Source organism: Lolium rigidum, chromosome 4, assembly GCF_022539505.1.
Source record: "Lolium rigidum isolate FL_2022 chromosome 4, APGP_CSIRO_Lrig_0.1, whole genome shotgun sequence".
NCBI lineage: Eukaryota > Viridiplantae > Streptophyta > Magnoliopsida > Poales > Poaceae > Lolium > Lolium rigidum.
In genome coordinates this window covers 78,518,565-78,531,091 of record NC_061511.1, presented here as the reverse complement: position 1 = coordinate 78,531,091, position 12,527 = coordinate 78,518,565, and positions in this window count along the sequence as shown.

Here is a 12,527-nt window from a genome sequence, read left to right as displayed (position 1 = left end):
TACACTAACCCTCTAATGAGTTGTTTCGAGTTTGGTGTGGAGGAAGTTTTCAAGGGTCAAGAGAGGAGGATGATATACTATGATCAAGAAGAGTGAAAGCTCTAAGCTTGGGGATGCCCCGGTGGTTCATCCCTGCATATTTTAAGAAGACTCAAGCGTCTAAGCTTGGGGATGCCCAAGGCATCCCCTTCTTCATCGACAAATTATCGAGTTCCTTCTCTTGAAACTATATTTTTATTCGGTCACATCTTATGTACTTTAATTGGAGCGTCTGTGTGCTTTTATTTTTGTTTTGTTATTTTCATTCTCTGAATAAATACATTCTTGTGTGGGAGAGAGACACGCTCCGCTGGTTCATATGAACACATGTGTTCTTAGCTCATAATATTCATGGCGAAGGTTGAAACTGCTTCGTTAATTGTTATATGGTTGGAAACGGAAAATGCTACATGTAGTAATTGGTAAAATGTCTTGGATAATTTGATACTTGGCAATTGTTGTGCTCATGTTTAAGCTCTTGCATCATATACTTTGCACCTATTAATGAAGAAACACCTAGAGCTTGCTAAAATTTGGTTTGCATATTTGGTCTCTCTAAAGTCTAGATAATTTCTAGTATTGAGTTTGAACAACAAGGAAGACGGTGTAGAGTCTTATAATGTTTACAATATGTCTTTTATGTGAGTTTTGTTGCACCGTTCATCCTTGTGTTTGTTTCAAATAACCTTGCTAGCCTAAACCTTGTATCGAGAGGGAATACTTCTCATGCATCCAAAATCCTTGAGCCAACCACTATGCCATTTGTGTCCACCATACCTACCTACTACATGGTATTTCTCCGCCATTCCAAAGTAAATTTCTTGAGTGCTACCTTTAAATAATTCAAAATTTATCACCTCTGATTTGTGTCAATGTTTTATAGCTCATGAGGAAGTATGTGGTGTTTTATCTTTCGATCTTGTCATTTACTTTTGACGGGACTTTCACAATGGACTATTGGCACATCCGCTTATCCAATAATTTGGCAAAAAGAGCTGGCAATGGGGTTCCCAACCCCAATTAATTAACTTTCATTAATAATTCTCTTCACATGTTTTGCTCGCGATTCATCAGTAAGCAACTTAATTTTGCAAATAGACACTCCTCCATGGTATGTGAATGTTGGAAGGCACCCGAGGATTCGGTTAGCCATGGCTTGTGTAAGCAAAAGGTTGGGAGGAGTGTCATCCATAAATAATAAAACTAAAGTACATGTGTAAACAAAAGAGAAGAGGGATGATCTACCTTGCTTGGTAGAGATAACGTCCTTCATGGGAGCCGCTCTTGAAAGTCTGGTTGATGAGGTAGTTAGAGTGCCCACTACCATTCGTTGACAACAACAAACACCTCTCAAAATTTTACTTTTATGCTCTCTTTATGTTTTCAAAACCAAAGCTCTAGCACAAATATAGCAATCAATGCTTCCCTCTGCGAAGGGCCTTTCTTTTACTTTTATGTTGAGTCAGTTCACCTATCTCTCTCCACCTAAAGAAGCAAACACTTGTGTGAACTGTGCATTGATTCCTACATACTTGCATATTGCACTTGTTATATTACTCTATGTTGACAATTATCCATGAGATATACAAGTTACAAGTTGAAAGCAACCACTGAAACTTAATCTTCCTTTATGTTGCTTCAATACCTTTTACTTTGAATTATTGCTTTATGAGTTAACTCTTATGCAAGACTTATTGATGCTTGTCTTAAAAGTACTATTCATGAAAAGTCTTTGCTTTATGATTCATTTGTTTACTCATGTCATTACCATTGTTTTGATCGCTGCATTCATTACATATGTTTACAATAGTATGATCAAGGTTATGATGGCATGTCACTCCAGAAATTATCCGTGTTATCGTTTACACTGCTCGGGACGAGCGAAACTAAGCTTGGGGATGCTGATACGTCTCCGACGTATCGATAATTTCTTATGTTCCATGCCACATTATTGATGATATCTACATGTTTTATGCACATTATATGTCATTATTATGCGTTTTCCGGAACTAACCTATTGACGAGATGCCGAAGGGCCGGTTCCTCGTTTTCTGCTGTTTTTGGTTTCAGAAATCCTAGTAAGGAAATATTCTCGGAATCGGACGAAATCAATGCCCAGGTTCCTATTTTGCCCGGAAGCATCCAGAACACCCGAGAGTCGCCAGAGGGGGGCCACACAGGCCCCAGATGATAGGCCGGCGCGGCCCAGGCCCTGGCCGCGCCGCCTTATGGTGTCGTCGCCCCGTTGACCTTCTGACGCCGCCTCTTCGCCTATATAAAGCCCCTGGACCTAAAACCTCGATACGGAAAAGCCACGGTACGAGAAACCTTCCAGAGCCGCCGCCATCGCGAAGCCAAGATGCGGGGGACGAGAGTCTCCGTTCCGGCACGACGCCGGGACGGGGAAGTGCCCCGGAAGGCTCCTCCATCGACACCACCGCCATCTTCATCAACGCTGATGTCTCCCCGAGGAGGGAGTAGTTCTCCATCGAGGCTCGGGGCTGTACCGGTAGCTATGTGGTTCATCTCTCTCCTATGTACTTCAATACAATAATCTCATGAGCTGCCTTACATGATTGAGATTCATATGATGATGCTTGTAATCTAGATGTCATTATGCTAGTCAAGTGGGTTTTACTTATGTGATCTCCGGAGACTCCTTGTCCCACGTGTGTAAAGGTGACAGTGTGTGCACCGTGTGGGTCTCTTAGGCTATATTTCACAGAATACTTATTCACTGTTATGAATGACGTAGTGAAGTGCTTATTTATATCTCTTTATGATTGCAATGTGTTTTGTATCACAATTTATCTATGTGCTACTCTAGTGATGTTATTAAAGTATTCTATTCCTCCTGCATGGTGTAAAGTGGACAGGGTGTGCATCATGTAGTTCTTGGCATAGTTTATGATCGTGATCTCTTATGGATTGTGAAGTTAACTATTACTATGATGGTATTGATGTGATCTATTTGGTTATGTTGATCTATCTTGCACTATAAGGTTATTTAAATATGAACATTGAATTGTGGAGCTTGTTAACTCCGGCATTGAGGGTTCGTGTAATCCTACGCAATGGTGTTCATCATCCAACAAGAGTGTAGAGTATGCATTTATCTATTCGTTATGTGATCAAAGTTGAGAGTGTCCACTAGTGAAAGTCTAATCCCTATGCCTTGTTCCTAAATATCGCTATCGCTGCTTGTTTCTTGTTTCTACTGTGTTACTACTCGCTTGTTTACTCGTCCTGGGCAAAGCACTTTTCCGGTGCCGTTGCCACTTGCTCATACTTATTTATACCACCTGTATTTCACTATCTCTTCGCCGAACTAGTGCACCTATTAGGTGTGTTGGGGACACAAGAGACTTCTTGCTTTGTGGTTGCGGGGTTGCATGAGAGGGATATCTTTGACCTCTTCCTCCCTGAGTTCGATAAACCTTGGGTGATCCACTTAAGGGAAACTTGCTGCTGTTCTACAAACCTCTGCTCTTGGAGGCCCAACACTGTCTACAAGAATAGAAACTCCCGTAGACATCACTACTTTTATGATGATACTCACATGTTTTATACACATTATATGTCATTATTATGCATTTTCCGGCACTAACCTATTGACGAGATGCCGAAGAGCCAGTTGCTGTTTTCTGCTGTTTTTGGTTTCAGAAATCCTAGTAAGAAAATATTCTCGGAATAGGACGAAATCAACGCACAGGGTCCTATTTTTCCACGAAGCTTCCAGAAGTCTGAAGAGGAAACGAAGTGGGGCCACGAGGCGACGCCACAGTAGGGCGGCACGGCCCAGGCCCTGGCCGCGCGGCCCTAGCGTGTGGGTCCCTCGTGACTCTCCCGACTCTGCCCTTCCGCCTACTTAAAGTCTTCGTCGCGAAACCCCCAGGACCGAGAGCCACGATACGGAAAACCTTTCAGAGACGCCGCCGCCGCCAATCCCATCTTGGGGGATTCAGGAGATCGCCTCCGGCACCCTGCCGGAGAGGGGAATCATCTCCCGGAGGTCTCTTCATCGCCATGATCACCTCTGGATCGATGTGTGAGTAGTCCACCCCTGGACTATGGGTCCATAGCAGTAGCTAGATGGTTGTCTTCTCCTCATTGTGCTATCATGTTAGATCTTGTGAGCTGCCTATCATGATCAAGATCATCTATTTGTAATGCTACATGTTGTGTTTGTTGGGATCCGATGAATATTGAATACTATGTCAAGTTGATTATCAATCTATCATATATGTTGTTTATGTTCTTGCATGCTCTCCATTGCTAGTAGAGGCTCTGGCCAAGTTGATACTTGTGACTCCAAGAGGGGGTATTTATGCTCGATAGTGGGTTCATGCCTCCATTAAATCTGGGATAGTGACAGAAAGTTCTAAGGTTGTGGATGTGCTGTTGCTACTAGGGATAAAAAATCGATGCTTTGTCTAAGGATATTTGTGTTGATTACATTACGCACCATACTTAATGCAATTGTCTGTTGTTTGCAACTTAATGCTGGAGGGGTTCGGATGATAACTCTGAAGGTGGACTTTTAGGCATAGATGCATGCTTTGGATAGCGGTCTATGTACTTTGTCGTAATGCCACTGATTAAATCTCATAGTACTCATCATGATATATGTATGTGTATTGTTATGCCTTCTTTATTTGTCAATTGCCCAACTGTAATTTGTTCACCCAACATCTGTTTATCTTATGGGAGAGACACCACTAGTGAACTGTGGACCCCGGTCCAATTCTTTACATCTGAAATACAATCTACTGTAATTGTTCTTTACTGTTCTTCGTAAACAATCATCATCTTTCACACAATACGTTTAATCCTTTGTTTACAGCAAGCCGGTGAGATTGACAACCTCACTGTTACGTTGGGGCAAAGTACTTTGATTGTGTTGTGCAGGTTCCACGTTGGCGCCGGAATCCCTGGTGTTGCGCCGCACTACACTCTGCCGCATCAACCTTCAAAGTGCTTCTTGGCTCCTACTGGTTCGATAAACCTTGATTTCTTTCTGAGGGAAAACTTGCTACTGTACGCATCACACCTTCCTCTTGAGGTTCCCAACGGACATATGTTAACTGCACGCATCAGTTATCCAACAGAAGAATGATTCCAGGTCAAGGCTGAGGAGTATCTTCTCGGATTTCTTTCATTGTAGTTCTGGTCTTCCTGGATGGGACTGCGTGTTTGTAAAGAGACAGCAAAATAATGCTGCACATGCTTGTGCTGAATATGTTAGAAGAATAGGATCGGGTACTTTGTGGAACAATATGTTCCCAGACCAGATTAGTAGAGCTCTAAGCTATGATTGTAACCGTGAACCTGTTTATGCTGATTGAATGAACTATTTAAACCTCAAAAAGAAAATTTGGCCGGAAGAGTGCATGTTAAGGTGCGACCAGCTTCAGACCCACACAGCGGCGCTGCTAGTGAGCCAATCTCACTTTTTTTGTTTGTAGACTAATTCTTAGTTTAGTTTTGAAGTTCCTAAAGTGTGTTGCATTGCATAACCTGTCGCACAAAAAATCATCAATCTGTTCCTCGCATACAAAAAGTTAGTGTTGTTGAAGTGTATTAGTAGATTGCCTAGCCCTTTCCATCAGTTCGAATTTTTGGTTCAATTGGCTAGTGCATGAAGCTTAACATGGTATCAGAGTTCATAGTCTCGAGTTCGAGTCCTCGCTTTCACAGTTTATTCTAAAATAATCTCCTCTCCTCGCAGCCGCCGCCGCCCGCCCCGGCCCTCTGCCGCCGCCGCCTCTTTGACTCTGACTCTACACGTGTTGACTTATCTTCTCGTCTTCCCGTCACACGTGAGAGGGGGTGATGAAGTGTATAAGTAGATTGCCTAGCCCTTTCCATCAGTTCGGACTTTTGGTTCAATTGGCTAGTGCATGAAGCTTAACATGATATCAGAGGCCAGGGTCTCGAGTTCGAGTCCTGGCTTTCACAATTTATTCTAAAATTATCTCCTCTCCTCGCAGCCTCTGCCGCCGCGCCCGGCCGCCACCGCCGCCTCTTTGCCTCTAACTCTACACGTGTTGACTTGTCTTCTCGTCTTCCCGTCACACGTGAGAGGGGGTGTTGAAGTGTATAAATAGATTGCCTAGCCCTTTTCATCAGTTCGGCCTTTTGGTTCAATTGGCTAGTGCATGAAGCTTAACAAGTGCTATATCTAATACTATATCAGACTGGGTCATATCACTTTGACCATTCACATATGTGTCCACTCATCTAAAAGTTAAAACACAGTTATGAAAAACATTAATAAGATCAACAGTGTGGGTTACGTGCCACATTTTAATTGTAAGCCAAATTTGAATTTTAAAATATGTGTGGTCCCTTAAAATAGGAAAAAAAAAATCCTCAAACACCAAAGTGCCACACCATTTTTAAATTGTAGTATAATTTTGCAAAATGTATGAGTCAATAGAAAATTTTACGGTAAGCTAATTTAGAAAAATCCACACAAAACATAGGTCAGATAATTGTCGCAACCCTGTGGGGTTTGAACCTATGGAAGAAGCTCAATCAGACGGCTAAAAAAACGTGATAGTCTCAATCATCTGCATGTTTAGATAGAATATTAATTATGATTCCTGCTGGATCCCAATCAAGCACGGCTGTTTAAGTCTCGACACAACGGTATTTTGACACGTGGTAGGCAAAAAAAAAAAGTTGCCATCCCTCTGTGGGTTTAGGCGTCGCATGTGGTCACGCGGTGATCAAACGAGTCATGTTCCTACGATATAAGTAAGATATAGATTAAAATGTTAAAAAATCAACTCTTACAAGAAACAGCTTCACAAAAACGGTGCCATCAACTCACACGGATCGAATGACATCTCACATTTCTAACGTGTGGGAAACGATGAAGCCATGCTCATGCATTGCACGCAAGAGGTAGCATCAGTATATAAAGGCCTCCAGGAAATGCTAGAAAGCGTACTTACTTGCATGTTTTATCATTCAGGCTTGGTTTAGCTAGTTAACTATGGTTATGAATGCCTTGTGGTAGAGATTCTTGGTACGATGATTTATTGTTAAGTTATTTGAGCAAGACAAATGTTGACATACACACACCCTCGCTACCCGCTGCATTAGAAGTAAATGGAAAGATCAATGGCGGTACACAGCTAGTTTGACCAAGATTTATTTATGATCAAATTGTACGTACTATGTTAAAGAGCAAGGGCGCTATTTATATTTTTTATTTGTCTAGCAAGCAATTCAATGGCAAAAATGTGATACTCCCTTAGTCTAGGAATAAATGTCTTAACTTTTATCTAGACACAGATGTATATATGTAGATAACTTGGAAAAAAAAAACTCAATGGAAAGGTCCAAAACAACGCGGCAGCAGCCCACACAAGGCGCGACAATAGCAATCAGCCCAAAGTCCACCATCTCGGCGGGCAGAATCGAGGAGAGCATCGCTTCCTAGTAGACGACAGAAAACGTAAGCAGGCTGCATAGATTAATTTTGGCACCTAAATTTAACGGTAATTGATTTGGCTGTGAACTAAATTAGTTAGAAGCTAGCTGAAAGCTAACAAATTTCATACGGCGATCGTCACCCGGGATGGCACGTTGCACCAAAACGTGGATTGTCAACGGCGCACGCACGCAGGCAGGCGAAGATCTCGCCGGAACTACGCAAGACGAGTGAGCGAGGACGAATTGTTTCAGCGGGACCGCCCGCCATGCACGAATAGACGAGTCGACGACGTGTGGCTTTTGTTAAGGTGAGGCGGAAAGGTCACCAAGCAAAAAAAGAAAGAAGAAATACGATCGAAATCCACAGGACCAAAGGGGAATCCGCAATCTGCTTTTTTTTTTTAGAACAGTCCACCCCTTTATTCATTAGCTTATAATGTTTACAGGCACACCTTCAGGTGGATTCAACAACCAAACATGACGACCTAAACTTATATAAATCGAACTTCTAGCAAGGTTATGAGCATCCGTATTAGAGCGGCGACCCTCGTGAACAATCTCCAGCTCTTGAAATGACCTCATACCAGCTCTTATTTCTCCTACTAACTGACCATACGAGCCTAAAACTGATCCTTCTGTAATCGTACGTACCGCATTAGCGCAGTCACTGGCCAGACGGATGCGCTGCAGATTGAGATCAGATGCTAGAGCTAGACCTTCTCTGCAAGCCACTGCTTCCATCGTCTCCGGATCGCTAATCCCTTTGCAGGTCAGAACCGATGCTTCTAGAAAATGTCCATCGACATCCCGAGCCACCGCTGCAACAGCCGCCAGCCTCTCATCCTTTGAGAGTGCTGCATCGACATTCACCTTGGCTACACCCGAGGGTGGTGGAATCCACCGCGGCACCACGCCTGCCCTCACCCTCCTCTGTTGTGCCGGTGCCTTGATCAATTCCAAGTCCGCGATAAATCTTTCAATGAAACAGACTGTCGCAAACGGACTTTGGAATATACCTTCATGCACTGCCTTTCTTCTAGCATGCCATATAGCCCAGAGAGAAACCAGGACCTTTGTAGCCTCTGCCTGCGGCATAGCATCTATTGCCGCCACCAGCCATGCTTTGGCATTTGGTTCCTGTATATTAATCAACAGCTCCACCATCTCCTCGGGTAACAAAGCCCGGACACTCCTCGCCATGTTGCATTCTAGGAGGGAGTGCCGCCATGAATCTTGCGCGCCACATAATGCACACATACACCGAGGAGCCATGTTGCGGTGGTGAAGGACATCGCCGGTTGGGAGGGATTGCCTAGCCGAGTCTCCATAGGAAAACACGTAACTTAGATGGCACGTTCACCCTCCACGGCTTTGTCCACTCCGTACCTTCACCCCTAGTATCCGATCTGCCCGCCGCGCTCTCGAGCCACGCCGTTCTTCTCTCTCTCGTATGAACTAGCATACGATATGCTGATCCGACGAGAGAACACACCCTTTTTATCATAGTGCCACGCCCAAAAGTCCGTCTGTCTCCTCAATGGTAGCGGAATGTTACGTATTATATCCGCGTCCATAGGTAGCATGAACTGCTCTATTTTCTCTATGTTCCAGGATCTGGTTTGCGAATCTATCAATTCTGCCACCTTGACAGGTATATTACCCTGCCCATCGACTTGTATACACGCAGCAGGCCTGAGGAAACTATCCCTAGGAAGCCAGTTTGACGTCCAGATATTAGTCATCTCACCGTTTCCAATTCTTCGGATCAGTCCCTGCTTCAGAACCGCTTTCCCTTCCACAATCGCTCGCCACACCCTGGAAGGTGCACTCCCCAACTCTGCCTCAAGAAATTCGCCATTTGGAAAGTAGACAGATGCCAAAATCCTAGCACTTAGAGAATTCGGCTCTTGCACCAAACGCCAAGCTTGCCTTGCCAACAGAGCTAAGTTGAATAGCTCAATGTCCCTGAATCCGAGGCCTCCCATATGCTTTGGCTTTGTCATATCCTCCCAAGCAACCCAGCAGGTCTTCCTCTTCCCATCTTTGCTGCCCCACCAAAAATTCCGAAGCAGTCCATTGATATGTTGACACAGACCTCTGGGTAATTTAAAACAGGACATGGAGTAAGTAGGTATCGCCTGCGCTACTGACTTGATCAACACCTCCTTACCACCAAAGGAGAGAAGCATTTCCAGCCAGCCCTGAACTTTCCTCCATACCCTGTCCTTTAAATAGTTGAAGGCACCATTTACAGAGATTCCAACATCTGATGGCATCCCCAAATACTTCTCGCTAAGGGCTTCATTATGTACCTCCAACATATCCATAATCTGAGTTTTAACACTCAGGCTACATCCCTTCGCAAAATGTATGGATGATTTGTCCATATTAATTTGCTGTCCCGAAGCCTGGCAGTAGAGCCTTAGCACTTCTTTGATCTCCTATGCACTCTCCCTATTTGCCCTAAAAAACAGCAGGCTGTCATCTGCAAAGAGAAGGTGACTAATCGTCGGGGCCGACGATGCCACTTGGATTCCACTTAAGATTGAATCCGCAATCTGCTAGCAGCATGCAGTGCTATTGGGCCCGATTTCCTGCATCATTGATCCAGCGGGAAGGAGCCCTGCACGTCTAAGACGGGCCATGGGCAATAAAACGACTTTGTTTGGTGGCCTACACGAAGATTTTTCGGCCCCGTGGAGATTTGGACTCTGGCGGTTTGGTAGGTTGGTTTTCAGGTCTTGTAGCAGCCCAGAACGGTTCCCCTGCTGTTTGGTTGCAACCCATAATCCGGTTCTAGTAACCTCTTCCCTTCAGTGGTGAGGTTACCAGCGATCAACATCACAAGTAAGAACACAATCATAGACGATAAATAACTTAGCAATGATCATAGACGACACAAGTTCACGACATAACATTTTGCAGACACGATCATAGTTCTGGAGACGGCAGACAGGATCATAGTTCAACACACTAGGCACGAGCAGCAACTAGACACGACATGGCACCAGGTTAGCTTCAGACATGGTGCTCGGAGACGACGCACATGGTGTCATCGCCATGGTACGGGCACCTTGTCACCACCTCAGTGCAGGTGTAGTCAAAAATGAACACACTGTACTCCAAGGAAGACACCCTTCTGAAGGTGACGAACTGGCCTACCTTGAGCTGATGGGCGACGACGAAGGCCGACCATCCCTGGTCGATGAATGCGTCATCACCTTCTCTCCTCATAGTCATCCTCCAGTTGCATCCGGTGTTGGTGGTGACGATGATGTTGGAAGGGATTTCTCCGAACCACTTGACGAAAGCTTTAGGGATCATGAGGCGGCCGAAGGTGGGCTTGAAGATGATATTGAGGAAGTGGTCCGGCCCTGGCTCGTCGTGGAAGTGACCGACCTTAGCCGGCCTTCCACGACGCTTCTTCGCCGGTCCCTCGCCGGGAACCTCAGCAGGTGACCCAAGTATGATCTTCTCAGTCTGCCAGAAGAACACAAACAATTAGAGGTGTGCATTCTCACAAGTAGTGTAGATGAAAACGGGTATTGATAACATTAGTAAGGCCTCATACAGTTGCTCACACGGCAGGCATAGGGAGTGGCCACAAACTAAGTGTAGTGTGCTACGACAATGGCACACATGACTAAGTTTGAGGCCACCACCTAGCCTTCCATTGTTCCTTTGTTGAATCATTGGCCAATGCACCAGACATACCAAAACGAGGCCTCATATGTAGGATCACACGGCAGGCAGAGGGACTGTCCCCAAACTAAGTCTAATGTGCCAGTAATAAGACACACATGACTAAGTTTGAGGGTAGCACCATGCCTGTCATTGTGCGATAGTTGAATCATTGGCCAATGCAGAACTGAAGAAGCAGAAACATGCAAAGCAGGGTATCAGAGGCCTCATACAATGAGGACATATGTAGGAGATGTTTGAACAGAACCAGTGGCTTGGTCATGTTAATTCATGCCATAGGTTCTGATCAATCATCTCCTCATACTATGATCCCAGGGTATAATCATCGGCCTAGTTCAATCAAGAAACAACACAATTGGCACTTCAAATTGAGTACATTACGAGTGGTACTTAGGGTACATTACAAATTGTACTTAGGCCACATTATAAATTCTCATACAGTACGTCTACATCACATTCATCACTCCTCACAAGTAGCCCTGATCCTCTAGAGCTTGTCCTTGATTGCAAAGTTCACTTGAAGCAGATCGTATATGTCATATTCTAGCTTTCTCTTCTCAGCCTCCAAAGCCTGTTTTTCTGCCTCTCATTCCTTTTTATTAGCCCTCATCACTTGTGCTTGTGTTCACTTCATATTCTTGAGCATTGCAACTTCCTTCTTCAAGTCCTCCCACTCCTCTTGCGTCTGAACAAACTAGCGCGACCCAGCTCAACTTTTCGCACAACAATGACAGCATGGTAAACCCGAACACACAAAAAACCTTCGCCTCTATGCATGCACGGTAAGATCTGCCAGTTTCAGCAATCGTAAGCATGATCTAGGAAGGATCTACCGCAATCCGACACTATAGTAATAGATCTAACCAAATCGAGACCGTGAAATGCTAGAACTGGACAAGAACTGCAAGAAATGGGGACGAACACCTTGCAAAATGTCAATCCGACCGCTATCCTAATGGAAACCCTAGCAGATCTAATGTGCATGTCGCGGAAATGCCCGAGAATGGCATGTTTGAACAGAACGAGTACGAAGGTGAGAAGGAGGGGTCGTTACCGCCATTCTTCCGGCCGAGGACGAGATCGAGGTCGCGGGCGAAGACGATATGCCGATGAGGACTACGGAGCAGATTGCGGCCGATATTGAGGTCCTGGTCGCCAACATCTCCTCCTCCGTTAGCGGTGCTCCTCCCTGCGTCGGTGCGGTGGATTGGTCGGCGGGAGGGGAACCGCCGGGTGATGTGACAGTTTGGGGAAGGTGAGAGTGCGGTCGCGAGTGAGAGGAAGGAGAGGGGAGCGGTGAGGCTAATTATGGCGCGTGTTCCCGAAGGGACGCGGCGTCTCCG